At 32.4% G+C, this 26353-nt stretch overlaps 1 protein-coding gene across 1 annotated transcript in view; it reads left to right on the forward strand.

Annotated features, from left to right (window-relative positions):
• LOC145681656 (uncharacterized) overlaps positions 1-26353 on the forward strand; it is a 202247-nt gene that overhangs the window by 71617 nt on the left and 104277 nt on the right. The window lies entirely within an intron of this gene.

A 26353-nucleotide genomic window follows, 5' to 3' on the forward strand; every position in this document is an offset into this window, starting at 1 on the left:
AGTAAGTCATTAACAAAAGGTATGAGTAGTTACATTTGTGATGATTGTTCTGTAGAGAATGGTTGGGTTTACAGTACTTGTGAAGAAACGAAAGCTGCTTGTGTAAGAAAACCATGGTATGATACTATAAAAAGATTTAAGTTACAGCTATCTCGTTTGCAAGCTTTACAGAATAGAATCATTCCCGAAGAGGTGCTCAAGGTGTTAAGTGATGAATTTAGAGATACACCAAAAGATTTAATATCAACAAAAGATGTTCTAGAAGTACTAAAGAAAAACAAAAACACAAAATAAAATGATGATGCCTATTTAATACACTATCACCTTACCGATCAAAAACCATTAAAATTACAACATATGGAGGAAACACTTATAAATGAGTTCGAAAACTTACACGAGGTCTTTAGGTAGCTGTATCCGGAAAGAGCATTGTCTATTAACTTGAAATGTGTACTGTACTATCTGTTGAGAAAGCATGATGTTCATGTTGATATTGATTTTAAACACTCACCTAGACAAATAGAGATGTTAAAGAAATGTTTTGAAAAACTAAGATGGACATTTTCTGTATAATAAATGAGTATGGATATATTCGGTAATGTTACAGATAGAAAAAGTGATGCTGATATTAGTGAAGAAAAATTAAGATTGTTGGAGAATTTAAATGATGTTGTTAGCGTAAGTCAGCTTAGATCGATAGAAGCTCAATTAGAGAACGATAGAAAACGATTTGAGGATGCATTAGAAACGTTACAAGACACATACATAAAGAAAGAAGATTTTCAAAAGATTAGGATGGATACTACTAAATTGGTTATGCAAAAAGAAACTATACCTCTATTGTGTCGATTGAGAGCTAAAAATGTTAAGGAGCCAATCTTTAGAATATTCAATCTTTCTAATGGTTACAAATTTCTCTATAATGGGAAAATGATGCACATGGAATTAAGTTTGGATAAATACTTTCTAGAGATATATTTAGGTGATGCTTTGATTGAAAATTTACCTTTTAACTTTAACAAGAGCGATATATTTACGATTAAACCAAATAAAAATTCAGCTATGGAAGAAGGACAATTATTGTTTGTTGCAATGTACATAGAAAGAGAGCTTTCCTAAAGACGTTTGCTATATAATAAATATGGATATCTTTGGTAATGTTAAAATGACATCAGAGTTAGATAGTACAGTTGTGAGAAAAGATATTGCCATGTTAAAAGAAGAGCTTAACTTCATCAAACGGAGTTATGTTATAGAGCTTCATAGTCGATTGATATCAGAAAATGTTGAAACTCCGTTCTTTTTAATACATAATCTATCTATCACATACAAATTTCTTTATAAAGGTAGGATAATGCATATAGAGTCATCTTACAATACGTATTATATCGATATATATTTAAATGATTCTCTAGTTGAAACTTTTCCACTGCAATTTAATACAAATGATAACTTAGCAGTTAGACCATCTAAAGATACTGATCTGAAACATGGTAAATTACTATTGCTTCTTATGCATGTAGAAAGAGAAGACGAAGATAGTGATGATGATGGTGAGAATGTTAATAGCATAATATTAAACAGCGATAGTTATTGATTTTCTATATAATAAACAGGATGTATTGTGTTAAGTGTAAGAAATCGACAGATACGAAGAAAGATACCATTAGAATTGAACAAACAAAGACTGGAAGATATCTAAAGAAAGGTATTTGTTCTGTATGTGGTGTTACTAAAACTCAATTCGTTAAAAAGCCCGATTGACTAGAAAAAGGTAAAGGTGTTAGAGAAGACATTATAGAAGAAATTCACAAACCATCTACAAACAACTTTGACAGATTAAGTGTAGTTATAAAAGGTATCGATGATCTTTGGCAGGCTGATCTTGTAGAAATGGATAGTGGTGTGTTAAAAGGTGTTTCCAAAATAAATAAAGGTTATAAGTATCTGCTAACGATTATAGATGTGTTCTCGAAATATGCGTTTGCTGTTCCTGTTAAAGATAAGAGTGGTAAGAATGTCACAGAAGCATTCGAATCCATATTAAGAACAAGAAAACCTAGTAACTTACAAACAGATCAAGGTAAAGAGTTTTACAATAAAGAGTTTAAGAAGTTAATGGAGGAAAATAAGATTAATCACTACTCAACCTATAGTGGTAAGAAAGCTTCTGTTGTTGAGAGATTTAATCGAACACTTAAGCAGAACATGTGGAAAAGGTTCACGACACAAGGGAACTACAAATGGATAGAGATAATACCAACACTAGTTAAAGAGTATAATCATCAAATTCATAGAACAATTGGTTTAAAGCCTATAGAAGTTAATAAGAAGAATGAGCGAACAATATTGGAGAAAGTGTATCAAAAAGAATATAAGCGTGTTAAGCTCAAATACAAGTTAGATGATCATGTTCGTATAAGTAAGTCGAAAGGGTTATTTGAGAAAGGATATACACCTAATTGGTCAACAGAAGTATTTGTTATTAATGAAGTTATTCCATCTAATCCGCCTACATATAGAATTAAAGATTTAGAAGAAGAGGATGTGCAAGGTAGATTTTACGAACCAGAACTATTAAAGACGAAGCATAAAGATGAATACTTGGTAGAAAAGGTGTTGAGAAAGAAAGGTGACAAAGTATATGTCAAATGGCTAGGGTTTGATGATTCGCATAATAGTTGGATAGATAAGAGTAATGTTGTAGTGTAAGTATAAATGTTTGTCTTTTATGGTTATTATGCCATAAAAGGATAGTTTGAACGAGATAAGGGGGTAACGAAAAGTTACCCCTCATAGCATATATTTCCAGCGCTGGTATTCAAGCTGTGGAAATTATTAGAAAAGGCGATGGGGACGATTCTACCAACCGCTCTATGTACACAATCAAAGGTGGAGAAAGGCTTGATAACTGGTTGAGAAATAAACAATCAAAAGAGTTAGTTTCTTATATAAAGTCATCGCACCGAATTCGTAGGGATGACTTTAAGATTAGTAAGAAGTAAGAAACTACTTGAATATTTTGATAAAAATTAGCTGGCCTACATCCAAGCCAGCAAAACTCAACGTATTATATAGAGTCAAAAAAGATACAAACAGTGATCAAAGATTTACAATAACAAACTAAGTGGACCGAATTCGGGCTACTTTGAAAATTCATAAGAACGCATAGCATATATTTCCAGGGACCGAATTCGGGCCGATGAAATTATCAAAGAAAACCATCTTCCCAGTTTTATAACAAGAAATTAGGTGGAGCAGATCTGCACCACCAAAACACAAGTGAGTAAAGTCCAGGCTCGTTGATAGAAACTGCTTGAGAATGAACGTTCTGTAAGGAGGGTAAAAACTCCCCCTTGTTCATATTAGTAAAGTTTTCTTTATCGAGTATTATTCTGAAAAATTATCTGGCTTACATCCAAGCCATCAAAACTCATCTTACACAGTAAAACTAGGTGGTAATGAAAATTAAGTTAAAAATAAAGATTTTCTATATAATAAATATGAGTACTATGGATAGTTCTCTTAGTTTAAATGATATTTGCTATGAACAGATCAAAGATAACTATTGGTATGGTCTGTTTGGAGATTTCAAGTTGATTATAGATAAGAGTACAGGATACTTCAATGCTACTAAGTTGTGTCAAGATGGTGGAAAAAGGCTTGATCACTGGTTAGAAAATAAAGGATCAAAAGAGCTCATAGCATACATTTCCACAACCGGGTCTAGAAATTATCAAAAAAGTAGCAGGAGGTAAAGGTGAAACATGGAACGAAATAAGAGGAACATATGTTTGTAAAGAATTGATTTTGGATATATCACGATGGTTATCTCCAGAGTTTTATCTTAAATGTAATCAAATCATTATCAATTACTTCGTTAAAGACTTTCAACAGCTATACCTTACTAACAACGATCAACTTCAAACAAGAGTAGAAGAGATAGAACAAGTAATGGAAAGATTAAAAATAGAAAACAAAGAACAAGCACAAGAAATATCAAAACTCAAGTCAATAGCTGCAGAACATACAGAAGATCCAGGGAAGGTACACAAACTAGTTATTATTGAAAAGAACCTCACGGCTGGTCAGCTTCAAGACATAGTAGACAAGTACGACACAGACAAACACAATCAGGTTAGGCGTTACGAGTCATACAAATATTGGGTTGGAAGGGTTCAACAGCGCAACATCAAAGCAAGACTTCAGTGTCTCAAAGAAAAGTACCCAAGCATGTCAGTGTTATCAGAAAGCAAAGATCCAAACTCAGTCAACCTCCTAAACAAAGTCAAAGAAAAGTACAGCTGTGTTGTTTCATATGGTTGTCATGTGAATATTGAAGAAGAAGATGACGAGTTTGTTGTTGATTTGTTTTTGAGTATAAGAGATTCGTAAAGGTAAGGGGTATGAGTTTTGGACACCCCCTATCAGAAGAAGAATTGATCAACAGTATAGATTGCTTGTATGATAGGTTATCTGATAATTAAAGTTACGACTTTTATGGTTTAATCCATCAAAGTACAATTTCAAGCGTTAAACAAACCATCTGTTCCAACATCGAATGCTAAATTCAACATACTACCTAAATCGGGATTATTATGATATTTTCATATTATGGCTCTCCAATCTACGTAATGTCTAAATATATATATAAAATTTACAGAGAGGTGTTGATAAATTGAAATGTTATACCAATGAACTCTGTCTTTGAACTCTGCAATAAATTCTTCTGTTAAATTTTGAGACATTGAAATCATTTCCCAATCTACTTTGTCAGCGTAATCTCTTATAAGGTTTTCTGATAATTGCTGAGTTCCAGATATGTACCACCAATTAACTCTATCTGCATGTTCTCGTATAAAGGCTTCAGAGAGTTCGTTTTTATAAGATATAACATCAAAATCAACTTTATCTATAAACTCATTAATAAATTCTTCAGATAGCTTTTGACTATACGATACTTCTTTCCAATCAACTCTATCTGCAAATTCTCTTATAAAGTCTTCTGATAAGTCTTGGCTTCCTGAAATAATCTCCCAATCAACTTTATCAGCTAATTCTCTTATAAACTCTTCCGATAACTTTTTTCATAAACATATTTCGCTCAAATTAACTTTCTGCAGATATTTACGTATGAAGTCTTCTGTAATGTGATCATAGTTATATTCCTCCTCATAATCATCATAACCTATAGATAGCCATTGTTCATCAGTCAGTGAATCTAATATCTCATCAGACAAGTTCATAACGTTCGCATAGAGAATGTTTTGTGTAAGAAATGAGTTGTTTTCTTTAGTAGCCTTCTTGAACAAATGATCTAACATACCTATGGACACGCTAAAATTTATTTTGTCTTCGTCATTATAACCACCAATATCTAAATATCTACATACACAATCAAATATAGGTTTGTAAGACAATATTTCCTTAGCACTAGTCATGTTTGTTTTTTATTTTAAGATTTAAATTTATTTCATTTTTGTTGGTTTTCTATATAACAAATATGGAGAAAGATTTTGATTTATTACATGATAGACTTGAACTAATTCATCATGATCTTAAACTCTTAGCAAGACTACTAGAGGAGCAAATACTGTTAAAGGAAAAAGAGTTATTAGTAATGCAACAAAAAACATCTGATTTGAGTAGTGATGATGAATATAAATATGGTAGTGATGATTATGATGATGATGATGATGAGTAAGTTTACAAAAATGATTTAATTTTAATATGTGTATATGTGACTTTGATGGGTTAATCCCATAAAAGCCGTGTTCTAATACAACGCGTAATATGTAGACAATGGCAGGAGTGTACAATGTTAAGCGTTGTACTAGGAACAAATGAAAATGAACTTAAATAATCCGGAGAAGACAAAAATTGAAGAGTATAAAGATTTTCTATAGTATAAATAAGATGAGTAATTATAGTAAGTTTACTGTAATAGAGTTAAGACGACAATGTAAAGAGAGGGGGATCAGAAGATATTCCCGATTAAGAAAAGCAGAACTGATAGGCCTTCTTAAACAACATGACGATGAACAAAGCAGGAGGCAGATTAGAAATATATTCCCATTTAAACAAGAAGTAATTGAAGAACCGAAACCAACACGTATACCTATAAAAGTGGAATTAGAAGAAACAGCACTCAAGAAGCGTTTACAAACCATTAAAGTCGAAAACACAGGAGGATATAAAGACCCAATAAAATTTTTAGATACAAGTGGAAGAGTTGCTATTAACAAAATCAAAGAAGAATTAAAATTTCACCCTGTTAAAGTTAATCTTGTTTTCATTTGTGACTATATTAAAGATAAAGAAATACAGGAGCGCAATTTCAAAACATCAAACGAGAGAATATTAGAATCAACTGACTTAAGTGAATATATACATCGTACCAAGCAAAAACTTCGTAGAAAAATAGAAGAATTTCAAGGCCGAGGATCAGGATGGACGTTACATCAAATTAAACACCTTGAAATCAGATTAAACAAGTATGTACCATTAAGAGCTTCTTCATATATTGAACTTCCTAAACCAATTAAAGATAAGAAAGCAGTGATTAATGTTAAAAATAAAGACAATAAATGTTTCTTATATTCTATTGCAAGTTATTTAAAGCCTATTGATAGAACCGTTTCAAAAAATCCCCAAAGACCCTCTCATTATAAACAACTTGTTAATGAATTACAAAAGAAATATTGTGATGGTATTGAGTTTCCTGTACAGTTAAAAGATATTCCAAAATTTGAAAGAAGAAGTAATATCTCCATCAATGTTTACGGCTATGACAAGAAATATAATGTATATCCACTTCAAATCACAAAAAATAAGCAGGAAACTCATATCAATTTATTATATGTAAAAGATGAAAAAAACAGTCATTTTTGTTGGGTAAAAGACTTATCACGATTAATAAGAAGTCAAGTGACAAAACATGAGGAAAAACTATACTTCTGCGACAGATGTTTAACGAGACACTTTCGAAATGAGAAGCAGTTGCAAAACCATGAGCTATATTGTAAAGAGCATGAGGCTGTAAGAATAGAACTTCCAAAACCATACGACAATCAAATAAAGTTTCAAAACTATAATCGATCATTAAGAGTTCCATTTACGATAATTGCTGACTTTGAATGCATCTTATGTAAGTTAAAAATAGAGCATAATTGTAGTAAAACAGTAAAATATCAAAAGCATAAGCCAATGAGTTTTTGTTACTATGTCAAGTATTCAAATGGAGACTACAAAGCCCCTGTTAGTTATATAGGTCCAGATGCTGCGAAAGTATTTATTGAAATGTTACAAAAAGAAGCAATAGAAATTATGAAAATATATAACAGAGTAGTTAATACGACCCCGCTTAGTGAGGAGGAAATAGAAGTTTATAACAGTTCGGATACTTGTCATATATGTGAGAAAAACTTGGATGACTTACCACCAGCTGTTGAGAAAAAAATAAATATACTGAAGAAGAAAATACAGTTCTACAAGGATAAAGATGATATGAGTGAAAAAATAGAAGAATGGAAGCATGACTTAAAAAAAGGTTTGTATAAGATAAATAAAAATAAAGCAAAAGTAAGAGATCATGATCATTTAACTGGAAAGTTTAGAGGTGCAGCTCACAGTTATTGCAATTTAAACTATAAAAACCCCAACTTTGTTCTTGTATTTCTTCACAACTTAACTGGCTATGATACGCATTTGTTTATTAAGGAGTTAGCTTATGATACACAGAAAATTAAACTGATCGCTAATAATGAGGAAAGGTACATAACATATGAAAAATATGTAAAAGCAGGATCAGAAAAAGATGGAATAAATTTAAGATTTGTTGATTCATTTAGATTTATGCCAAAGAGTTTAGCAGAGTTAACAAAGAATTTAAAGCCAGAACAATTTCGAGAAACATTAAAGTTTTTCCCGATTGATAAACTTGATCTAGTTAATACTAAAGGTGATTATCCATTTGATTATGTTGATTCATTTGAAAAATTGAAAGAACCTGTTCCATTATCTTCAGACAAATTTGCAAACAGATTAACAGGAGAAAAAATGAGTCCTGAACGTCATAAGCTTCATGTACGAGTTTGTAAAGAATTCAATCTAGAGTTATTGGAGGACTTAACTGAACATTATAACAAAACAGATGTCCTTCAATTAACAGATATGTTTAAAAACTTTAGAGATGTGTGTTTAAAGGCATATGGATTAGATCCTGCTTGGTATTATACAGCGCCAGGTCTATCGTGGCATGCAATTTTAAAGATGACTAAAATTAACTTAGAAATGTTAACTGATTATGATAAAATACTAATGTTAGAAAAGGGTATACGAGGAGGAATCTCACAATGCAGTAAAAGATATGTAAAAGCTAAAAACAAATATATGCAAGATTATAATAAGGATGAGTGTTCAACATACCTAGCATATCTAGACGCAAACAACTTATATGGATGGGCGATGAGTCAATACATGCCTTATAAAGACTTTAAGTGGGTTAAACCATACATAGATATAAAGAACATTCCAGATGACTCAGAAACTGGCTACATATTAGAAGTAGATTTACAATATCCAAAGCATTTACATAACAAGCATTCTGATTTACCATTAGCTCCAGAGAACATGTGTCCACCCGGCTCAAAACAATCGAAATTATTAACAACGCTTTACAATAAGGAAAGATATGTAATTCACTATAGAAACTTAAAACTTTATATGTCACTTGGAATGAGATTGAAGAAAGTGCATAGGGTATTAGAGTTTAAACAATCAAACTGGCTAAAGAAATACATTGATTTAAATACAGAGATGGGGACGCAAGCTAAAAATGAGTTTGAAAAAGATTTTTATAAGCTCATGAATAACTCGGTATTCGGAAAAACAATGGAAAATATTAGAAAGATACAATTAGAATGTGATCCTAAGAGGGTAGAAGCATTAATTGCTAAACCTAACTTTGATTACAGAACAATATTTAGTGAGAACTTGTGTGCTATACATATGAAAAAAGAGCGATTAACGTTTAATAAGCCAATATATGTTGGTATGAGTGTATTAGAACTATCAAAACTGTTAATGTATGATTTTCATTATAACACGATGAAGCCGAAATATGGAAACAATATAGATTTGTGTTATATGGACACCGATAGCTTTATATATGAGATTGAGACTGAAGACTTTTACAAAGATATAGCAGAAATAATTGACCAGTTTGACACGAGTGAATACAAGGAAAATAACATATATGGACTACCACTAATAAACAAAAAGGTAATAGGTAAGATGAAAGATGAGAATAAAGGTAAGATAATGACTGAGTTTATTGGATTGAGATCAAAGATGTATGCTTATAGAGTAGAAAATAAAGAAAAGAAAAAAGCTAAAGGAGTAACTAAATGCGTAGTTGCCAAGGAGTTGCAGTTTGATGATTATAAAGAAAGCTTATTTAAAAATGTTAAAACGTATAAGGACATAAACCTCATTAGAAGTTATAAGCACGATATATATAGCATAACCGTTCATAAGCTGGCACTAGATTCCTCGGACGATAAAAGATATATAACGCGAGATGGTATAAATACGTTAGCTTGGGGGCATTATAAGATAGAAGAGGAGTAGATATAATTATATGTAGTGTAGGTTTAGTTATAAGTTTTAGATGTAAGTTTTTATGATTTTAAATGTCATAAAAGCATATTCAATCTCACTTTGGGGTATCCTTCTGTGTTAAAGTACAATATAGTCAGGGGTGGGTTCATAAAATTTTAATAGTCAGGGGGGTGGGGGGGAAAGTGGGGCAGAACCTACATATCTCCCCTACTCTCTCTCTCTCTCTCTCTCCCTCTCTCCCTCTGTGTGTGTGTGTGTGTGTTTGTCTGTGTGTGTGTGTATGCAAAGTGCAGAAAACATACATCGAGTTAGTAGAGCACAAATATCCTATTCTATTATTTAAAATTTCAATTTTTAAAAAGTCTTGAATATTTTCCGATTCATAAAAACATACTCCACTTTTTCCTACATTGTTGTTTAGTCGTAAAATTTATTGGTAATAAATATTGTCTTAAAAAGTTTCAAGGAGTAAATATTTAACGAATCTTCATTTCAAAAATGTTTCAAAAACTTAGTCCCTTTTTCCCTCAAAATCTACCTTCCACCTTTGATCTTACAATAAGAGATTTCGTCAGTTTAATACGCTTAAGACGGTTTTCTCATAGCTTTACTAGTTTTATAGTTTTACGTACTGCAACATTTATAAATAAGTAGATATAATATGTTGTATGAATAACTTGTTTCTACAGAGCAATAAAACTTTCCGATTCACATAAAGTTGTTTTACTTTTCGCTTCAAAATGATGAAAATTTTTCGTATCATAAAGATTTCCTCAATTTTTCCATACAACACAGAAAATATTTCAATTCATGAAAAATTGTTTCACTTGATCATACAATGTACTGAAAATTGTCTGAGCCATGAAAATTTTCAGATTCTTTGAACGATTTCTCACTTTTTAACATTTCTATATATGATTTCGATCAATTTTATGAATACTGAGGAAATGTTACTTGATCACTGATATTTGTTAAGAGCGGAAAATTTTCCGGAAACATATAAAAGAAAATTTTCCACCTCACATCATGGCTAAACAACGATGTAGGGATAAGTGGAGTATGTTTTATAAATCGGAAAATTTTCCGGAAAATTTTCTGGAAGTTCTTCCGTTTTAAATTTTTCCGGAAAATTTTCAACATTGTCTACATGTCGCAAAAGTATTGGCCATCGTGGTCAAAGGCGAAATATTTAAACCCGAGTAACTTTTAAACGGAGCATCATTTTGAGGTACTTTTTCCACATATAGTAAAAGATAACCAACTACATGGTGCGGCACGTAAAACCGGCCCGTAAAGTGAACACATAAAATGAAATGTAATGTATTGAATATGATTAAATACAACACATAAATGAAATGTAATGTATTGAATATGACTACTCACCTTCACAGCAGGTGCTGAAAGTGTCCTCCGCCCACTTCAACACACATGTGAGCACGATTGAGGAGATTCACATATACCCTTGTCAGTTTTTGTGTTGTAATGCTAATGGTGACATCCTGGATCCTGGTCTTGAGTTCTTCAATTGTGTGTGGATTTGTTTCGTATACTCTTCCCTTTAACAGTCCTCATAAGTAAAAGTCACACGTGGACAAGTCTGGTGACCGAGGAGGCCACAAGCCTTTGCTGATTGTGCTCTCTGGTGTAAACATCTCATGCACAAGGGACAATGATGCAGCTGATGTGTGACATGTTGCACCGTCCTGCTGAAAGTAACATAACTGACGCTCCTCTTCGGTCAAGTGTGTATAAAACTCCTCCAGTATTCCCATATACACGTCACTGTTCACTGTCGTCTCAAAGAATATGGGCCCAATAACGCGTGTGGCGGAAATGGCACACCAAACACCAATCTTCTCATCATGCAAGGGTATTTGGTGGATTGCGTTTGGATTTTCTGTCGACCAATACCGGTTGTTTTGGGAATTTACGTACCCAGACAGGTGGAACCACGCCTCGTCACTCATGATGAGCATTAGTGGATCCAAGAAACCACTGGCAGCATTGCTCAACAGCCATGAACAGGAATGCACCCTCTTCTGCAGGTCAGGCTCCTTCAGTTCTTGCACAACACTTATCCGGTACGGTTTTAACTTCAGTCCCCTTAAAACACGTCTGCAACTTCTCTCACTCGCATGAACCTGTTGACTCAATCTCCTGGTTGACTTTCGAGGATTTCTTGTCATTATCTCCTCCACCTGCATCTTTAATTCAGGTGTGCAGACAGATGGTCGTCTGTTCCTGGGATCATTTTGAACCGATCCTGTACGCCGCCATTTTTCAATCAATTCCTGAATGGTGCTTTTTGCTGGCACAGAACGTCCTGGAAATTTCTCCCGAAACAAATTCTTTGTTTTCACAAAAGATCCAGTGAGAATGAACCCTTCAACAATGGCAACACGCTCGGGTATCGAATACGGCATTATCACACTGACACTCACCCGGCTTAACACAACGAGGCCTTTTTCTCAACTGGTTTCGACGAGGTTTCACAACCTCGACACGCCATCTCTTGGTAGGAAGGTTGATTATTTAAATGTTGCCAAAAACACAATATACCAGAATATTACGACGGGCCGGTTTTACGTGCCGCACCCTGTACTACATGTGCCAAAAGTACTGACCATCGAGGTCAAAGGTCAAATATTTAAACCCGAATAAGTCATAGACGGAGCAGCATATTGAGGTGCTTTTTCAACATTTAGTAATAGGTCATCAACTGCTATATTCAACAAAAGTACTTACCGTCGTGGTCGAAGGTCAAATATTTTAACCAGAATAACTCGTAAACAAAGCAACATATTGAGATGCTGTTGCCACATTTAGTAATAGGTCAGCAACTACTACAAGTTCCGATAGTACTTACTATCAAGGTCAAAGGTCATATATTTAAACGTGAATAACTCGTAAACGGAGCGACGAATAAATATGTTACATATTAAATTTTGTACCAAGCAGAAAAAAGCTAAGAATAAATTTGAGTGGCTTATTTACTTTTGTATTAACGAGAAGAAAGGGAAGAACGACCAGCTTATTGTTTAGTGTTTAATACCTTTTATGCTATTCAAACAAACGAAAAAATAAATTTACACCAAGCAGAAAAGCAAAGATATGCCATGTTAACTAGCAAAGAATTTTATGTTATCCTGTATTATTCAAATAAACTGAGGATAATTTGGATGGTCTACTTATTTTCGAACCAACAAGAAATGCCATTCTAACTAGCTCAGAATTTATATACCTTTTGATGCTATTCAAATAAATGAAGTAATAAATTTCAGTGGCTTATATAGTTTTTTTTCAGCGAGAAAAAAGCGAAGAAAAATATTTTAACTAGCAGGGAATTTATGAACCTTTTGCACTATTCCAATAAACAAAAGAAGATTTTTGGGTGTTCCATTTTTATACCACTTTGTACTGTTTAAAGAAGGGATAAATTTACACCAACCAGGAAAAAGTGAAAATAAATTTGAGTGTCCTATTTGCTTTTGTAGCAAGAAGAAAGAAATATGAAGAATGAATAAATTTCGTTGTTTTCTTTACTTTTGTATTAACGAGAAAAAAGCAAGAAAGGCACTTTAAGTAGTTTAGTGTTTTATATCTTTCGGTGCTATTCAAATAAACGAACGAATAAATTTATACTAAACCTGATAAAGCAAAAAAGGTCCATTTTAACTATCTCAGCATTTTATACCTTTTTGTACCCTTTAAAGAAATGAAGTAATAAATTAGTACCAACCACCAAAAGCAAGAAACGTCGATTTTAACTAGTTCATAATTTCTATACCTTTTTCTACTACTTCAGTAAACCAGAAGAACCAAGGAAATGCTATTTAAGCTAGCTCAGAATTTTTGTAGTTTTCACAGAAACGAAGGAATAAATTCGAGTAGGCTATTTAATTATGTAACAACCGAAAACCGAAGGACCATTTTAACTAGCTGAGTATTTTAAACGATTTTGTACTTTTTATATAAGCAAAAGAATAAATTTATACTAACCAGAAGAGGCGAAAAGCGCTAATTTTCACTAGCTCAGAATTGATGTACTTTTGTATTACTCAGGAAAAATTTGAGTTGAGTATTTAGTTTTTAACAACCGGAAAAACCCCAAGAAGGGCCTTTTTAACTAGCTGAGTATTTTGTACCTTTTGTACTATATATACGAACAAAGGATTAAATTTGTACCAACAAAAAGTGAAGTAATGACAGTCGAACTAGCTCAGCATATTATACTTTTTGTACTACTCAAACAAACAAAGCAATAAATTTGAGTTGCTTATATACTTTTGACAAACGAGAAAAAGCGAAGAAGGGATATTTTAGCAAGCTGAGTATTTTAAAATATTTTGTACTATTTAAATAAACAAAGGAATAAATTTGTACTAACTAGAAAAGTGGAAAAGGCCCATTTTTAACTAACACAGAATTTTACACTATTTTGTACTATTTAAATAAAGGGAAAACAAACTGTCATTTTGACTATCTATGAATTTTATATCATTATGTACTGTTTAAATAAACAAAGGAATAAATTAGTACTAACCGGAAAAAGCAAAAAATGTACCCAATTTAATTTTGTAAGAACCAGGAAAGAATGTATTATTTTTAAAAAGTGAAGAGAGATCCATGTTAACTAGCTTAATCTTTTATACTATTTGGTACTATTTAAATAAACAAAGAAATTAATTAGAAGTAACCAGAAAAAGCAAAGCAGGTCCATCTTAACTAGCTCAGAATTTATGTATCTCTTGTACCGCTCAAATAAACGAATGAATTGTGGGTGTTCTTTTGTACCAACGAGAAAAAGCGGAGGACCATTTTAGCTAGTTGAGTATTTTAAACCATCTTGTACTATTTAAATAAACGAAGTAATAAGTTTCTACTAACCAGAAAAAGCGAGAAAGACCATTTTAAGTAGCTCCGAATTTATGTATCTTTTGTACTACTCAAATGAACGAAAGAATAAATATGGGTGATCTACTTTTTATACGAACGAGAAAAAACGAGGATGGACCCTTTTAGCTAGCTGAGTATTTTAAATCATATTGTACTATTTAAATAAATAAAGGGTTAAATTTGTGTGACCTATTCAATTTTGTACCAACAAAAAAAGTCATTTTTAACCAGCTCAGACTTTATGTACCTTTGTCATTACTCACATACACGAGCGAATAAATCTGAGTGACCTATTCAGTTACGTACCAACGAAAAATGTCAATTTAATTAGTTCAGAATATATCTGACATTTTGTACTTTTCAAATAAACGAAGAGATAAATTTATGTGTCCTACGTTTTATGCGTATGACAAAGGCCCTTGACCTAACTCAGAATATTGGTACCTTTTTGTCCCATTCAAATAAACGAAGAAATAGATGTGGATGGAGTATTTAGAACCAGAAAAAAAGAGAATGAATAAAATTTTGGGTTGACTGTCATTTTTTTACTATTTAAGTAAACGAATCAAAAAAATTGAGTGGTCAAATCAATTTTGTAGCAATCAGAAAAAAAATGAAGAAGATCCACGTAACTAACTCAGTATCTTGTACCATTTAAATAAACAAGATAATTTGGGTGGTCTTTTTAGTTTTCAGCTAACAAGAAATGCCATTTTAGGTAGCTCAGAATTTACTTGCATTTTTGTACTGATTCAAATAAACGAAGGAATAAAATTGTACTAAACAGAAAAGACGAAAAACGAGCATTTTAATTAACTGACAATTTTATAGCTTTTGTACTATTAAAAGAAGCAAAGGATAATTTTTAGTGACCTATTTTTTGTGTCAACCAGAAAAAGGACAATTTTAATTAAGTCAGCATTTTATATCTTTCTGCGGTACTCAAATAAACGAAGGCAATAATTTGTGTAGCCTATTTAGTTGCGGTGCTAGATTTTATAATATTTTGTATATTTTTGTGTCACCCAGACAGAGGGCTATTTTAAAGTTTTTGCAGACCAATTTTTGTACAAGGAGAGCCATATTACTATGTTTGTGCACTTTTGATATACTATTCAAGTCTTTTGTAGAAACAGAAAAGAAATATTCCGTTTAAATAAGCAACACATTGTTGGTAATAGTTGATGTGTGTTTAAACTCTAGAGCCATAGACCAATATTCGTTTATTTGAATAGTCCACTCAAATTTATTCCTTCGCTTATTTGAATAGTAGAAAAAGGACCTGGTCCACCCAAATTTCATTCATTCTTCTCTTTTTTCCTTAAATAGTCCATCCATATTTATTTCTTCGTTTACTTGAATGGCACAAGAAGGTACAGATATTCTGAGCTAGTTGAAAGGGCATTTGTCGTGCGTATAAAAAAGTAGGACACCTAAATTAATTCCTTCGTTTATTTGAATAGTACAAAATGGCACAGACATTCTAGCTAGTTAAAATGGCATTCCTCATTTGTACATAAGAATAGGTCACTCAAATTTATTCGTTCTTTTATGTTAGTAATGTGAAAGGTACATAAATCCTGAGCTAGTTAAGAATGGCATTTCCCGTTGGTAGAGAATTGAATAGATCAGACAAATTTAACCCTTTGTTTATTTAAATAGTACAAGATCATTTAAAATTCTCAGCTACCTAAAATGGTCTTTCTTCGTTGGTACAAAAAGTAGAACACCCATATTTATCCTTTCGTTTAGTTGAGTAGTACATTAGATACATAAATTCGGGGCTAGATAAAATGGTCTCTTTTTCGCTTTTTGTGGTTAGTAGAAATTTATTCCTTTGTTTATTTAAATAGTACAAGATGATTAAAAATACTAAGCTGGTTAAAAATGAGCCTTTTCCGCAGTTTCTAGTTAGTACAAATTTATTCCTATGGTTATTTAAATAGAACAAAATAGTTTAAAATACTCAGCTTGCTAAAATATTCCTCCCTTGCTTTCTTCTCGTTGGTCAAATGTATATAAGCTACTCAAATTTATTAATTTTTTCTAGTTAAAATACTAAGCTAGTTAAAATGGTCCTTCTTCGTGTTTTCTCGTTGGTACAAAACAAGTACACCCATATTTGTCCTTTCGTTTATTTGAGTAGTACGAAAGATACATAGACTCTGAACTAGATAAAAACGATCTTTTTAGCATTTCCTGGTTAGTACTAATTAATTACTTTATTTATTTAAATAGTACAAAATGGCATAACATTCTACAGTAGTTAAAAATGAGCCTTTTCCGCCGTTTCTAGTTAGTACAAATTTATTCCTATGGTTATTTAAATAGAACAAAATAGTTTAAAATACTCAGCTTGCTAAAATATTCCTTCCTTGCTTTTTACTCGTTGGTCAAATGTATATAAGCTACTCAAATTTATTAACTTTTTTGCTAGTTAAAATACTAAGCTAGTTAAAATGGTCCTTCTTCGTGTTTTCTCGCTGGTACAAAACAGGAACACCCATATTTGTTCTTTCGTTTATTTGGGTAGTACGAAAGATACATAAACTCTTAACTAGTTAAAAACGACCTTTTTAGCTTTTTCTGGTTAGTACTAATTAATTACTTTGTTTATTTAAATAGTGCAAAATGGCATAACATTCTACAGTAGTTAAAAATGAGCCTTTTCCGCCGTTTCTAGTTAATACAAATTTATTCCTATGGTTATTTAAATAGAACAAAATAGTTTAAAATACTCAGCTTGCTAAAATATTCCTTCCTTGCTTTCTTCTCGTTGGTCAAATGTATATAAGCTACTCAAATTTATTAATTTTTTTGTTAGTTAAAATACTAAGCTAGTTAAAATGGTCCTTCTTCGTGTTTTCTCGTTGGTACGAAACAAGAACACCCATATTTGTCCTTTCGTTTATTTGGGTAGTAGGAAAGATACATAAACTCTGAACTAGTTAAAAACGACCTTTTTAGCTTCTTCTGGTTAGTACTAATTAATTACTTTGTTTATTTAAATAGTAGAAAATGGTATAAAATTCTAAGGTAGTTAAAAATTAGCCTTTTCTGCCGTTTCTAGTTAGTACAAATTTATTCCTATGGTTATTTAAATAGAACAAAATAGTTTAAAATACTCAGCTAGCTAAAATATTTCTTCCTTGCTTTCTTCTCGTTGGTCAAATGTATATAAGATAATCAAATTTATTATTTTTTTTGAGTAGCGCAGAAAGGTATAACACGCTGAGGTAGTTCGAATGGAATTTCTTCACTTTGTTCTTCCTGGTACAAATTTACTCCTTTGCGTAAATAATACAAAAGGTATAAAATACTCAGATAGTTAAAACGGCATTCTTGTTTTTTTTTCTGGTTGTTACAAAACTTAATACTCCACTCAAATTTATTCCTTCGTTTATTTCAGCAGTACAAAATGGTACATCAATTCTGAGCTAGTTAGATGGACCTTTTGCTTTTTCTAGTTAGTACAAATTTACTCCTATGCTTATTTAAAAAGTTCATAATGGTTTAAAAAACTTCTGTAGTTAAAATGGTCCTCTTTTTCTGGTTGTTACAAAATTAAATAGCCCATTCAAATTTATTACTTTGTTCATGTGAATAGCAAAAACCTACAGAAATTCTGAGCTAGTTAAAATGGTATTTGCTCGGTTTTTCTTGTGTTTTGTAGAAAAAAAGTACATAAGTTCTTAACTAGTGTAATTGGGCCTTCTTTGCTTTTGCTGGTTAGAACTAATTTATTCCTTTATTTCTTTAAATGACACAAAAAGGTATAAAATGCTGACCTAGTTAAAATGGACGTTTTTGCTTTGTTTGGTTTAGTATAAATTTATTCGTTCGTTTACTTGAACAGCACGAAAAGGTTTTAAAACACTAAAGTGCTTAAAGTGGCCTTTCTATTTTTCTTTCGTTAATACAAAAGTAAAGATATCAACGAAATTTATTCATTCTTCGTATTTTTTCTGCTTGGTACAAATTCAAATAGGACACTCAAATTTATTCATTGTCCACTTTTTCCTGCTTGGTGTAAATTTATCACTTCGTTTAAATAGTACAAAATGGTATAAAAACAGAGCACACAAATATCGTGTTTTGTTTACTAGAATAGTACAAAATGTACATAGATTCTCAGCCTGTTAGAATATTCCCTCGTCGCTATTTTTCTCTTTGGTATAAAAGTATTTTAGACACTTAAATTTATTCATTCGTTTATTTGAATATTATCAAATGGTATAGAAATTCCAAGCTAGTTAAAAATTACATTTCTGGTTGGTTCAAAACTAACTAGATCACTCAAATTTTCCTTAGTTTATTTTGATAGTACAGGATGGTATAATATTCTCTGCTAGTTAAAATCGCATATTTTTTGCTTTTTCTGCTTGGTATAAATTTATTTTTTCGTTCACTTGAATAGCGCTAAAATGTATAAAACACTAAACCGCATAAGCTGGTCTTTCTTCTCTTGTTTCTCGTTAATGCAAAAGCCACTCAAATTTATAGCTTCTTGTTTTTCTTCTGCTTGGTACTAAACTGGATACGTCACATAAATTTTTCCATCGATCCATTTACGAGTTATTTACGTTTTAACATTTGACCTTTGACCTCGATGGTAAGTACTTTTGGAAAGTGTAGTAGTTGCTGACTTATTACTAATGTGGAAACAGGATTGGTGTTGCTTCGTTTACGAGTTATTCTGGTTTAAATATTTGACCTTCGACCTCGACGGTAAGTACTTCTGTTACATGTAGCAGTTGATGGCTTTCTACTAAATGTGGAAACAGCAGCTCAATACGTTTCTCCGTTTGCGAGTCATTTGGGTTTAAATATTTGTTCTTGACTTCGATGGTCAGTACTTTTGGGGTATGTATTACATGATGACCTATTGCGAAATCTGGAAACATTCCCTCAATACGTCTCACCGTTTACAAGTTATTCGTGTTTAAATATTTGACCTTTGAGCTAGATTGTCAGAACTTTAGCGACCTATAGTATTTTACGACCTGTTACTAAATGTGGAAATACGCCCTCAGTATGTGGCTCCGTTTAAATGTTATTCTTTTTTAAATACTTGACCTTTGACCTCGATGGTGAGTACTTTTGAGACATGTGGTAGTTGATGACCTATTACTAAATTTAGAAACAGCACCTCAATACGATGCTCCGTTTACGAGGTATTCGAGTTTAAATATTTTACCTTTGACCTCCGTGGTCAGTACATTTGCGACATGTAGTACTAGATGAATGTTCAGTTAATTTCTGCTACAAACGAATATACTTGAATATACTATCTGTTGATAAAAAGGAACGAATATACTCCTGCTATTCGTTCATATTCTCTTGGGGTGTGTAATCTGTGCGATGTTAAATAGTGGTTAAAAATTGTCCATAATCTTTTATCAACTGAGCTATGTTAAAAATGCTTGTAGCGTTTCTTGTGTAATCTCTGTTGTATTACATAGGGGTTGTTAAAAGGGGACGAGTACACCTCTGTTATGTTGGCAGTGTTTCTATGTTACACAGGAGTGCTCTTGCGTAATGTTTTGCTATGCTAAAATAGGGGTTGAAAAGAGAACGATTACACCACATGTTAAAGAATTGTTAATCCTTTCCAGCCCGAATTTTTGTGTGTATTGGAAAAACATAAGTTCACGGTATTTCCTGTTGCAATGATGCCACGTCGTAGATCCTCTGTTTCGCTTCACCGTGTGTAACTAGAGGTGTTAACTTACGAGATTAACCCGAACGAAGAGTTTAATGATTACATGGGGAAACTACATGAATTAATATTAGATTTATGATTATAAAAAGTTACTGATTCTTAATGTTATCAACGGGCTGGAAAGGATAAACAAAGTTGGTCGTAGCCTTTCTTGTTTAGGGGTTGCGAAATGTGTTCGTAGTCTTATATTACATAGGCGTTGGAAATTATGTTAATAGTCTTTTATTAACTCTATTATGTTTATTGTATTAAATAATTTCTGCTTTTTAGGTTGGGGTTAGAAAACGTGTTCGTAGTCTTAGGTATTTTCTGCTATTTTAAAATGGGGGTGGAAGAATAAGCCAAACTCTTTTGTTAGCTATTCTACGTGTTCGCAGTCTTATGTTACATAGGGATTAAAAATGTCTGCTATATGTTATGTATTCTTAAGTAATTACTGGTATGTTAAAAATGGTAGTAGCCTGTCTGCTATGTTAAAATAGGGTTGAAAAAAGTGGTCATAAAAGGGAACGAGAACACCTTCATACTCTCTTTTTTGGCATTGAAAAAGGCGCCCTAAAAGACTACAAAAAGTTACTAAATATGGTTACAAGAAATCGGGTATCTTGTTACAAAAATGCCACCAGATGCCACCGCTCTACTAACATCTTTAAATCAAATAAGCCATTTGATAGTATTTCGTTAATATAAAATTGAGTATTTTTGTAAGCATCAACATTGTTTTTGGTAATAATTAGTTTGTTGCAGAAAATAAAAGAAATGAATGTGTGATCTTAGTCAGTATTATTTGGAAGCAGTATCTCTATATATATAATCACTTTGTTTCATATTTTGTTAAAATCAATTTATTACACAGTTGGTTTGATATTCATACGATCATTTTTTACCAGAAACTTCTTTTTAGAAATTTGTTAGCCTTGTTTTGCCACTATGAAATATATACTGATAGTAAATAATGATGTTTTAATATTCTGTAAAATATAAATTTTACACTGTTTACCTTTGATTATTTCAAATTTATATCAAGATAATGATCGAATAATACGGTTATATAAAACTGAATACAACGGAACCCCACAAGTAAGAGTGAACTGGAGAATTGTTCAAATCGTAAGAATTTAAGGAAGAAACTTACGGCCTCCTTACTTTATTCTGGAAAACACAAACCATTGTTTGGTCCTTATCTTTGTAGCTGGCTGCAGTTTGCATACAGTGTTACGTTGTATATTGATAATATATCTAGTATACGAGTTTTTTTAATAATATAGAACTTAATTTACCTGCAACATGTTGCAAGAAAAACCGCTACGGTACAAAAATAACTTACTTATCAGATATTACGCCTAAGGAATTGCATTATTGTATTTATAAACGATTACGAACAGCATATATTTATTAAATCATTACCAAAAAAGGATATTTATGAATAGCTAATAAGCAACCTGCGTCTTGAACTAAAAGAAATGCTGCCGTTTATTTTATGAATGGTCTCACAATTTACGGTTTACACATTTCATCTTAATACCAAGATTTTAGAGTAATTGCCTCAGTAACTGGATGTGTTGCTGTATTCGACATTTTTTACTTCTTTTCGTCGTCATAAGATTACAATATCTGAGTGGACTGATTGCTCGTACTAGTCGTGTGCTCCTTTGTGACATTACTTTCATGCTTCGCTGCAATATTTACTAGAAACATTGAATTATTCCAAAGGAACCTAGAGTTTGCTCAAGAGTAAGAATGATCTGATTTTGTTAATATTGAGTAAGATTCAGTATTAAGATAGGTTGTTCTCCTGTCTGGTAAATATTAAGTGCATGAGAGTAAACCCATATCAACTGAAGTTGCCATGAAATAGTAGCACTCGTTTTCAATAAGATGTAATTACAATTTTAGGTTGATGGTGAAACTATGTATATGTTACAGTTTCGAGTGGTCTCGGTGCCTCAGTATAGACAGTTCATTTCTCGTGAGTGGTGGAAAAACACCATGTACAAGTTTCCCTGGGTTTCTCAAGTTTCCTGCCACTTTCTTCATTTTACGATTTTTTTATCATCATGATTACAGTTCCCGTTAGCCTAGGGGCATGATGTGACACGTAAACTAATATATATATATATATATATATATATATATATATATATATATATATATATATATATATATACTTAAGAATTTTCTGTTAATATTCAGTCATTGGCACTCATGGCGTGATTGCCATTTTCTACTGTGTTCATTTGGAGATTCATTTGGATCAACCTTGTGCAGAGTGAAATTTAAGCATTATTAAGTACAATATACTTTCTGATCATTTGAATTACCTTTCCACTTTAAATACTATATGTATTCTGATTTCATTATTTATTGTTTGTCAACAATAATAATTGCAATCTGAACTATGCAGTTCAAGATCTACAACTATGTTGAGTTTAGACAAGATCTAATTCTTTGTTTGCGTTTTACTTATATTCCCTCGTTTCAAACTGAAGTAAAAACTCAAAATTTGATTATAAATAATTCGAAAAGCAACACACCTGATATCTTACATGTATACTAAGCTACGATTGGATGAATTCCATCTTTCGGGCTCTAATGACATTTGTTGATTTCATTGACTGCGAACCTAATTTTGATGGCCAATAGCTTGGGAAACTAAGAACTTACATAATAATATTTTATTACTAACGAGGGAAGGACGTAATGTCATTTCGAGAGAATTTGACCATACTTGGTGTAGATGTAGGTAATGGGAATACTAAAGAACGTGTGGAAGCGTTCGTTTCGCAGCCGTTCGGAATAAGAAATGATGGACTATACAATTCTGAAGCATTATGGATTATGAAGCATATACTAGTGGGACAGAGCCTAGCTCGTTCTTGCAACCAATGCAAAAGAAGTTAAATAAAGTAGTATGATACAGAAAAGACGAGCTGAAAGGAAAATGCACCAGTGTCCTCCCTCAGTCCCCCCAGACGAATGCTGGGATACTAAATGTATCTACTGCCCCGTCCTAGCCGTTACTAGTTGAGAAGTATTAATCTCTAATTAGTTCTAATTAGCTTAATGAAATGATATTATCACTAATTAAATTAATGAAATGATATTTAAAAAATAAAGAATATATATATGCAGAAATTAATCAAGGGCGTTTAAAGAAGTTTTCCAGGGAAGGGATCGAAATGAAGTTACTCTGTTTCTTCATATCATAAAAATCCATTAGTACGCAAGTATGAAATGTTCGAACCCAACAATATTAACTGATTTCATATGTACGGGTGTTTCATGTCTACGACATGGCGCCATCCAGAATTAAAGAATTGTATGGTTGAATTGAATTTAAATATATATTCCGGGATGTTTAAAATAGAAACGACTGTGGACGGCCATAGCAAAACTAACAGTTTGAATGCATAAAAGACTGTTCATTAACACAACTATGTTAACATAAAGGATAAGGTAAATATTTGCATTTGGTCTTATTACCACTAGAAAGCAGCAAAATGTATTGGACAGAATATTCCTCTTAACAATTGCATTCAAGACAACAAATATAACTTACGAAAATTTCATAAACACTGCGCTTTAATAATGTGAACACATAATGAGTATGAACGTTTCTTTCTGTTGCCTAACACACATGAGACAGAACGTCTTCGCTGTCTACACGCGTGGCATGTTCAAAAGTTATATTCCAAGTTGGTTTCGACAAGATGAGAAAACACCACAGATAGTCTTAATATACCGTACTGTGAGTTATATACTGTTTTTCACACAATTAAACAGTTGTTAACTGAGGCATAAAAATATAACAGGCACAAATAAAACCAAAAATTATACTGAAAAATGAATACGCTAAAGGAAACAAATACACGTTCTGCCTGAAACAGATGAAACTGTTTACATATATTCCAGTTTCTCCTTATAGAGATAAGGTGGGTAATGGCAAGGTAATTAGATGATTTAGTATCCAAGTATTCGCATGGTGGAACTGCGGTCGGACAATGGAACATCTTTTGTTCAGCTCATCTCTCCTGTTTTCATTGTCCTTTATGTAACCTCTTCTGCATTGGTTGCAACAGCGTGCAAAGGCTTCGTCATATCAATATATGATTGGCAGACCATACTTTTCTTGAACTATAGAGCACATTATTTCTGATTCCGAACATCTGCGAAACAAATGTTTCCACACGTTCTTTTCTATTCCCAGTAATCACTCCTATACCAAATTTGGTGTAAAAGTCAACCAATTGTATCAAGTTAAGTAATTTTTAGATGAGTTACAACAATCACATTGTCTTCAAAACCAAACATACAAGGCGACTGACACGAGCCCAAAAGCCTCAACACCATAATATATTACACACTTACACATCACGAGGTCTGTCACCCAGTCGATTTTCGTCAACATCGGTTGAGTTAAATAGAACGTGTTTTAATGACATTTCTTGAAATCACTCAGTTTAAACCAAAATTTTATATTCAACAATTCGAGAACCATCCGTTCATACACGATAATATTTACGATGTGCATTAACTACATTAAGATCTTCCAACGTACAAATTGCTGTCAAAATCAGACAATTTCTGTTGATAGTATGCATTACAAAACACTCAGTCGTGAACACCAAATTTAATTTTAATGGCTAATAACTCGGTAATGAATTACCTTTACACCATAATATTAAACATGGATTTTAGGGATATCAACTTCCAGCATCATGGCAAGTTTGATCAAAATCGTATAAATTTCATATTTCGATTTTCGTGAGTTTCGTGTCCAAACTCAATTTTTGTGGGCAATTATGTCGAAACCCAAACCTCTGTATATTACAGTATATGGTGTTCAGCTCTCAGACATACCGCTCGTCAAAGTCTATGACTGTATCAACTTTGGTCAATATCGGACGAGTTTAATATAACGCCTTTTAAATATATTTCTTGATGTTACTAAGTTTAAACTCATATTTTTGAACACTAATTTTAGTTCCAAAAGTCCACACTTCATAAAATTAAAACGATGGATACTAAATACGTTAAAGTCTATAACTGTAGTAATTTTCAATACAATCAGATTATTTTCATCGATATTGTGCGTTATAAAGTATCCTTTCGTTAACTCCAAACCTAACTTTAATGGCTAATAGCCCAGGAATCAAAGATGCGCTCATTATAATATTACATATTTTTAGTATACTCGTAGAGATCTACCAAGATGCCAAAGTTGGTAAAAACTTTCTGACTTCTACCTTTAACGATTTAATGAAATTTCTTGGTTTCACTTCTGGTTCATAGAACTTCTTCGTGCCTAAGCGGTTAGCGTACCCGCCTTTCGCGTGAGAAACCCGGGTTCCGTTCCCGGCAGGAACCTATGTGGTTCGGCTCTATGTTAATCAGTAGGCCACGTCTCATATAGCCTTGCTGCTGAAAGGGACGTTAAAACTCAAAATGAACTTAACTCGTTCTCGATTTCACTGAGTTCAAACCTAACTTTGATGGCTAATATCTCGGGAACCAAAAGCTCTGTACGTAATAATATTTTATACTAAGCTTCCATAATACCAAGCTCTTCAATATTTACAATCATACCAGGTTTGGTCAAGATCGTTTGAGTTTAATTAAATACATCGTAGTGAAATTTCATTATGGCCCTAAGTTAAAACCAAAATTTGATTTACAATAACTTTGGAATCGAAATTCCACTAACCATAATATATAACGTGGGTGTTAAACAAACACATCACTATCCATAAACACACAAAAAGTTTGGTTGTGATTAAACCAGTTTCGTTTATTAAACATTCTTTTTTCAAAGAATCCCAACTCAACGCTGCACGATGGCTCAGTGATAGAACGTTACCCTCTTGTGCTTGGGATCTATGGCCAAGTAAGTTCATGGAGGACAACATCATGTGTATGGTTTTCTCGATGTATTAATCTTTCCTCCCACATTACAATCCCAATAATTCCGAAAATTTAAAGAAAAATCAAAATTCTAGAAATGGGAAATTATCGCAGAAAGAAAAACGAAAGATAATCGGAAAATGAAAAACAAAGATTGTTTTGGAAAACAAACAGCAAATCACTTTCTAAAAATCTTTTTGAGAAACGAATTCT

The sequence above is a fragment of the Thermobia domestica genome, chromosome 3, assembly GCF_964235325.1.
Source record: "Thermobia domestica chromosome 3, izTheDome1.hap1.1, whole genome shotgun sequence".
In the NCBI taxonomy this organism is placed as follows: Eukaryota; Metazoa; Arthropoda; class Insecta; order Zygentoma; family Lepismatidae; genus Thermobia; species Thermobia domestica.